The following is a 7,416-nucleotide window of genomic DNA, read 5'->3' on the forward strand; positions in this document are numbered from 1 at the left end:
GCATTATGACTAGAACATGACAATATCCTTTTAAGTACTAACCTATGATGCGTTCCTAAGCAGTTGATGTTATATGTTCTACATTTCATTTTCTGCATACTTTACAAGTAGTAGAATTTGCTTTGATATAGGCAACTGGATTTTCATTTTTTTTCTGTTTATCAGTAGGACTTCAAAATAACAAAGGTGATCGCCTCCCGTTGCCTGGGAACCGTCCAGGCACAAGAGGGCTATGTGTCACCAGAAGGCGCACACACTCCCTCAAGGCCGGCAGACGTGCAATCCCAGGCACCTTCCAGTACCGACCAAGGTAGCGTCCTCCGAAACTACACTTGATCTTAGCCAAAAGGCCGAGAAGCTATAACCCGAATTGGTTACGGCCTTGAGTGGCACCCTGGCCTATACCGGACACATCTTAGGGAGAGGGAGACAAACCCACGCCTACAGAAGACATTTTGTCACCCAAGCCAAACCCTTGAAAAGGCTGTTTTGCAGAGCAAAAACAAGGAGAATGGTGCTTTTTGCAGCCGCCGCCCACTGCAATGAATCTGAATAACTCCTCCTTTTGGGCACAAGCACCTCCCCTCCCCCTTGCAGTCTTTCCAATTCATGATACAAAAAGACGGACGGACAGGACAGGACAGGACCATCTGCCTGACTTTCCGTCACTGCCACCCTTTGCCATCCTTGCCCGTAGAAAGCCCTTTCATCATCCCCAAACCCTAATCTTTTCCCTTCCCTTCCCAGCTGCGTCTCACTCCCTTTCATTAGGAAGTGAGCGCAGCCTTTTCTCCGTTCTGCACATGCGCGACGTTAAACACAAATGCGCAGGCGTGCGTTCCATTAGCCTCACTGCATTCCACTCCCATACAGGAAGTGGGCACAGCTATTACTACGGTCGCACATAAAAGAACCCACGGCCACCACTGCACATAGCTGACTCCACCACAGGACACCCACTTCTACACTAACGCAGGTAAGACAGGATCGGCACCTCTATGCTCCCGTTACAATCAGGCTCAGTCACCATGTGATAACGCTCTCAACTCTTTAGTTGCAGGCTCCCCTTGCTTCACCTCCACTGGCTGTGCTGCCATTTCCTCTCCCACCTGGAAGGTATACTTTATTCCACTATTTTCCTGTTTCTCTCTTCCCCCTTTTCCCATAACCTACTTTTATCTGCATTTGTGGGGTATCTATATGCTATTTACATCATAGTTTTATTCATTAATATGGAAGGGAAGAGTGCCCATGAGAGTGTTGAACTGCGGAGAGCAAAAGATTAAGCTGCTCCGATTTGCCACCATTGATAAGCTGTTCTCAGTAGATACACATGCTATCCAAACAGCAGCATCCACCATTGCTTCAGCCCACCCATTCAGTGACAGCTCACCAAGTCAGCCAGAGGAGTGGTGTAAGGAATTACACGTAGGCACTGACTCCACACCTTCACATCACAAGAAGGGGGTCTACAGGCTAGTGCAAGAATACGAGCAAGTCTTCAGCAAACATCCGCTAGACTTTTGAAAAATAAAAGGGGTCAAACACTACATCCCCACAAGTGCACACCCACCCATCAAAGAGAGATATAAGCCAAATCTACCTGCACATTACCAGTGTACCAAGGACATGTTGAGCAACATGAAGGAGGCTGGGGTTATCCGTGACAGTTGTAGCCTCTGGGCAGCTCCGTTGGTCCTGTTAAAGAAGAAGGACAGCACCACTCCCCTGTATTGAGGAATAGCTAGCTGCATTGACAACTGCAAATTATTTTTCTACCCTTGATCTCACTAGTCACTATTGGCAAGTGTCCGTTGCTGAGGCAGACCGGGAGAAGACCGCCTTTGCCACCCCGATGGGTCTCTGCGAGTTCAAAAGCATGCCCTTCGAGCTGTGCAATTTGCCAGGAACCTTCCAGAGGCTGATGGAATGCTGCTTGGGACACCGAAACTTTGAAACGGTACTGCTATACCTTTATGATGTTATTGTTTATTCTAACGCAAACAAGATTTTAGGGTGTATAAAAAGGGAGATTAGATCCGATGATCCCAACGTATTGTTACCCCTCTATAAATCACTTGTAAGGCCACATCTGGAATATGGGGTAAAGTCCTGAGCAGGTTGATAACCATTGGTTTGAGCATGGTAGGGTGTAGTACGCATCTTCCTGCATCGGTAAAAGCTGCAGAAGTCCTTGAAGATTTCCGCTTCAAAGGCAGTGCCTTGATCTGTGAGGACTCTCTCTGAGTAGCCATGAGGTCTGCATAAGTGTGCTTGGAAGACCTTCGCTGCAGTATGGGCCATTAGATCTTTGACTTGTACCACAACCATAAATCTCGAGTAGTTGTCTACCATCGTAAGTGCATACGTGAGCTCACCTCGATATTCTGCAACAAAACTCCCTTTTTCGATTTCAGTTTCAGCAAACACTCCTCTTCCTGTAGAAAATATTTATCATTACCTAAGACAGTCATTCTAATGCATGACAATATTAAGGCAATTTAGTTAAAACTTGTTTTAACTCACCTTTAAGGGGATTGATGTATTTCATGGTCAATCCAGGTTTGTCAGTGATGGCACTGACATAATGTATGGCGTCTTTTTCGGGCGTTATCCTTTGCCTTTTCATTGTGAAAATCCAGTTGCCTATATCAAAGCAAATTCTACTACTTGGAAAGTATGCAGAAAATGAAATGTAGAACATATAACATCAACTGCTTAGGAACGCATCATAGGTTAGTACTTAAAAGGATATTGTCATGTTCTAGTCATAATGCAAGCTGGACATTTTTCATGTTACCCTGTAATCGCCGGCCTGTTCTAATGCTCACAAGCCAAGATATAGGCTCAGCTGCTAAGGCTTCCCTCTGCCTTCTGAATGAAAATTGAATATGTCTGGCTCACTGTGTATATAGCAGGTGCTCAGAAAAAATAAGAGTCAATTCAATAGAAATAGCTCTGGCACACTATAGTGATCAATAACGTAAGAAAAGAACTCTTAGAATGCTGAAAATTCTTTATTTGTGCAAAAGGATAATTCATCCAACGTTTCGAGCTTGTTTTTAGGTCTTTATCAAGGATAAAGTTATCTAAGATCATAAAGGGTTACAAAACCATATAAACACGTAATTAGTACATAGTACAACATAACAGTACAATATATTGCTACTTGAGAGTACAATGGGTCAAATGACCATGATGCACATACAAAAAAATTTTCCAAAGCCATAGTGAAAACATTTGTACTGAGGAAAGAAAATTTCCACATGACCTATCTGGAGAAACATTCTGGATCAAACAACCAAAAATAGTCAAGCAGGTAAATACACACCTATATGGATAACAGGATGATATGTGTTCAATTGTATAGCGTCATTGCCATTAAGGTACAAATGGAAAACTTGCAATCCTATATAGTGAAGGAAATGAACACATATCATATCAAAGAACACAGGAACATGGGTGTGAGAAAAACCTCAATGTTTATACTTTGTTCTTTATAATGGTGTGAACATGTATATGTCTCAGTACCTTATGAACTTGAGAATTCTAGTGAGTAGATGATGAAAGCCTATTCCAGAACTGGAATCGGTAAATAATTGTAGGTGGAATCTAAATGAAAAGATGGTACAAGTGTTATCATGACACGTGGGCTATAACACAATGGACCGTGTGACAAAGAAGAAAGGAGAGAAAGAAGAGGAAGAAAATGGAACTACCTGTAACATTACGTGATAGTCACTGGTAAGTATCACTTGACAATTCAGGTGAAAAAGGATTCCTTTATTAAAGGGTTCTCAGTCGCCTCAGGATCATGAAATACTAGGGTAAATGATATGAGAATGGGTAAGAAGCACCACTAAAGGAAATATGAGATGCAGGACATATATCTATAAACCCCTGAACTACATGATAGAAATAAAAAGAAGAAAAAAGAAAAAAAAGAAGAAAGAAGAAGAACACATAGAATGCGGAAAGAGAATGGGTACAACTACCTGAGTTACTGCAGGGAGGCCCCTGGTAGGTATTGTGAGGGTTAGTGGAATTCCTTCACTGAAGGGTTCTCAGTTGCCTCAGGTTCGTGAAAAATGCTATAGACAAATAATGCCTGGAGAAAAGGGGTTCATATACAGCGAATAATGGTAATACAAGGTACATGTGTCCCATGTAATAGTATAAATATATATATATTGTACTAAGCTCTACACCAGAAATAGAAAGTAGTCCCTCTGCCTTCTGTCTAGGTGCCCTGAGTTATGTCCTGTAAACTGTCACAGTGACCTAGACACACATGTGTAGTAGGGGAATATCCCTGCTGAGATGCCAGTGCTAGAGCACTCGTTTGCTGTGGAGTTGAACGCTATGTGAGCAGTTCTTACCTTCAATGAGCAGAAGTCTCTTTTTTCAGATTTCAATATCTCTGTGGGTATCTGGCAGAAATATGGAATACTCTTTACTGCTAAGACCCTGTACACCACTCCCACTAAAGGGGGCTTTACACGCTGCGACATCGCTAATGCGGAGTCGTTGGGGTCACGGAATTTGTGACGCACATCCGGCCGCATTAGCGATGTTGCTGCGTGTGATACCGATGAGCGATTTTGCATCGTTGCAAAAACGTGCAAAATCGCTCATCGGTGACATGGGTCTCCATTCTCGATTATCGTTACTGCAGCAGTAACGATGTAGTTCGTCGCTCCTGCGGTAGCACACATCGCTCCGTGTGACACCGCAGAAACGAGGAACCTCTCCTTACCTGCCTCCCAGCCGCTATGAGGAAGGAAGGAGGTGGGCGGGATGTTCCGGCCACTCATCTCCGCCCCTCCGCTGCTATTGGGCGGTCGCTCAGTGACGTCGCTGTGACGCCGCACGGACCGCCCCCTTAGAAAGGAGGCGGTTCGCCGGACACAGCGACGTCGCCGGGCAGGTAAGTATGTGTGACGGGTCTGGTCGGTGTTGTGCGGCATGGGCAGCGATTTGCCCGTGTCGCGCAACAGATGGGGGCGGGTACCCACACTAGCGATATCGGGACCGATATCGCAGTGTGTAAAGTAGCCTTTAGTCACATGACCAAGACTGTATCTGTGTCCCTACAACACACTTGAGACAAATGTGTGTGTGAGCCTGCATTGTGGGGTATATATAATATATTATAGAGCTGGGAAGGATCATTCTAAGCAGTGAGCTGTTCCAGTATTTGTAGGAAAATACCCAGTAGAAGCATCAAACACAGCACCAATACCTCCCATCAGTATTCCACCACAGTGCCATGTAACCCCGTGCCCTACACTCCCATCTACACCAATACTATACAGGCACAAACTAGTATATCTGACTAAAAGCCCCCAAAATATGAAGAACGGCCTATAGTTGAGTGTGGATATAAAATCTATGTGAGCAGAGCTAGAATAGAAATCACTGATCGCATTGAAGTCATTCTGACCATAAATCACCATGATATCAAGGTGAGGAGTTGTGTGTTACTGCTGGGAGGAAAGGGTTAACAGTGGAATATTAAGGTGCATTTCTGTGTGCAGTGTTACTAGTCAATGTAACAATTCAGTATGAGCTGCTCTTGGTGCCGGGGGAGGGAGATGCTCTCCTGAGCAAGATAGATGGGGAATGAACATGATATCTATATAGTGTAAGGCAGGGGGTCTCAAACCAGGTGATCATGTCTGATCAACTGGTTACATTATGTCTGATTACCTTGTCTAACAGTTTTTTCTCCCCTTTCTTTACCTTCCAGGTTGCCATAGTCACGTGAAATATCCCTGTTGCACTTGATTACGGCTCACTATTCACTATAGGATGTCTTATATCTAACATCACACTCTCACCCATCAGCACTCTATAGGTTTGTATAAGGTATGCGCTTACACATCCGGTCCTCCATAGGTATTTCCACTTATGTAACACTATCCCTATGATCACTCATAACTCATACCCTTGTAGTCAATTACAGCCTCCTCTCTCCCCCCCTCCCCTTCTCCCTTTCCATCTATAATTTTGCCAGTACAATATTAGTTTACATTAGGCACACACTCACATATTCCTTTCCTTAGTGATTTATTGTAATTCACATTCACATACAATTCTCTATGCCTGCCCCATTACTACATTCATACCTACTTGACCCTATCCTGATACCCCTTGTCTCACCTTGTTGGTCCCTACACCTGTTATCATGTCCTTTCCTGTGTCTGTCTTGTCACACAACACATTTTAGCATATAACTTGTGCTCCTTATTACCTGTCCTGCCTATTAGAATTATGTCCATTATGTCCATGCATGGCCCAATGAATCAAGTCTGTACTTCATATTCATGGTTTAAGCCTTTGGGTTCCAATGTGCCCAGAGTATATATCCAGAAAGATTCCCTTTCTTTGAGCTTCCTAATTCTATTGCCTCCTCTGCGTATGGCTTGGACATGTTCGATGACTTGGAATGTTAATTGGATCACTGTGTGATTATGCGTCACAAAATGGTGTGGGACTGGTAATAGAATCTGCTTACAATGTATTGTTGACTTGTGTTTAGCTCAAAGAAAGAGAATCTTTCTGGATATGTACTCTGGGCACATTAGAACCCAAGGGCTTAAACCGTGAATATGAAGTAAAGACTTGATTCATTGGGCCGTGCACCATGTCACCAAGTGTCCAATTGCATTGTCCAATGGCTCACAATGGTTATGCGTTTTCATTGGATGGATAATCGAAGCCATGTTTTTTTCCTTTCTGTTGGGTTTGTTGTGTGAGTAGCCTATAGGATTAAGTTGGTTACCGCAGGCAGTGGATTTAACTTCCTGTCTTTGGTCCAGTGGTAGATGGATTGTCTGGTCTATGAGCTGTTATTGGTTTGAATGCAGGTGAATGCCCATGGGCTGCTTATGACTGTGTAAAATAGTATTGATTCATGATGGACTACATGTAGATATCTTCAGTCTTTCTATCCACATCATTTAAATGAACATTATCCATGCAGCTTGAAATCCATCCAATAAGAGAAGCAACCTTGTACAACCAATCTGATAAGGGCACAGTATATCCTAAGGGAAGGTTATGGCGGATGCAGGAAGATGCGCACTACACCCTACCATGCTCAAACCAATGGTTATCAACCTGTTCAGGACTTTACCCCATATTCCAGATGTGGCCTTACAAGTGATTTATAGAGGGTTAACAATACGTTGGGATCACCGGATCTAATCTCCCTTTTTATACACCCTAAAATCTTGTTTGCTTTAGAATAAACAATAACATCATAAAGGTATAAGATGACGCCATTATTAGCGTCACCATACCGCTACTCTGCCTTCTAAAACGGTCTCTGCTCAAAACCAAACATGATGCATTGCAGGCGGAGCGCGATGAGTTGCAGCAAGAAACAGTAGTGGGTGTGGGTGATAACACACA

The sequence above is a fragment of the Anomaloglossus baeobatrachus genome, unplaced genomic scaffold, assembly GCF_048569485.1.
Source record: "Anomaloglossus baeobatrachus isolate aAnoBae1 unplaced genomic scaffold, aAnoBae1.hap1 Scaffold_457, whole genome shotgun sequence".
In the NCBI taxonomy this organism is placed as follows: domain Eukaryota; kingdom Metazoa; phylum Chordata; class Amphibia; order Anura; family Aromobatidae; genus Anomaloglossus; species Anomaloglossus baeobatrachus.